This window comes from Myxocyprinus asiaticus, chromosome 15 (genome assembly GCF_019703515.2).
Source record: "Myxocyprinus asiaticus isolate MX2 ecotype Aquarium Trade chromosome 15, UBuf_Myxa_2, whole genome shotgun sequence".
NCBI lineage: Eukaryota > Metazoa > Chordata > Actinopteri > Cypriniformes > Catostomidae > Myxocyprinus > Myxocyprinus asiaticus.
This window is the reverse complement of record NC_059358.1, coordinates 14,111,544-14,112,105: the sequence shown is the minus strand read 5'-3', so window position 1 is coordinate 14,112,105 and position 562 is coordinate 14,111,544.

The window sequence follows — 562 nt, the reverse complement described above, 5'->3', positions numbered from 1 at the left end:
CGATGACACGCTGAGGGCTGTCCGCATCAACTGCCTGATTCCAACATATACACTCAGGCTGGATCTCACAACTTACTGAGCTGCCTACCTAGATACGTACAGTAGATAGCATTTGAGCCGCCTAGACAATACCCACAATGATGTCTAGGTAGGCAGCTCCCTAGGTTTCGAGACAAACAACCAATGCGCATGCAATTTTTACATGTAAATGTAAATGTAAATGATTGTTATTGCATTTATATTAGTATTGTTGTAAAATATTTATTATATGAATTATCACAACCATTAGTACTACTGCTGTTTTATTTGGTAGTATTAAATCACTTTTTACTTGGTACTTGTTAGGTACAGTTGAAGTCAGAAGTTTACATACACTTAGGTTGAAGTCATTAAAACTAATTTTTTAACCACTCCACAGATTTCATATTAGCAAACTATAGTTCTTGGCAAGTCGTTTAGGACATCTACTTTGTGCATGACACAAGTCATTTGTCCAACAATTGTTTACAGACAGATTGTTTCACTTTTAATAGACTATATCACAATTCCAGTGGGTAAGAAT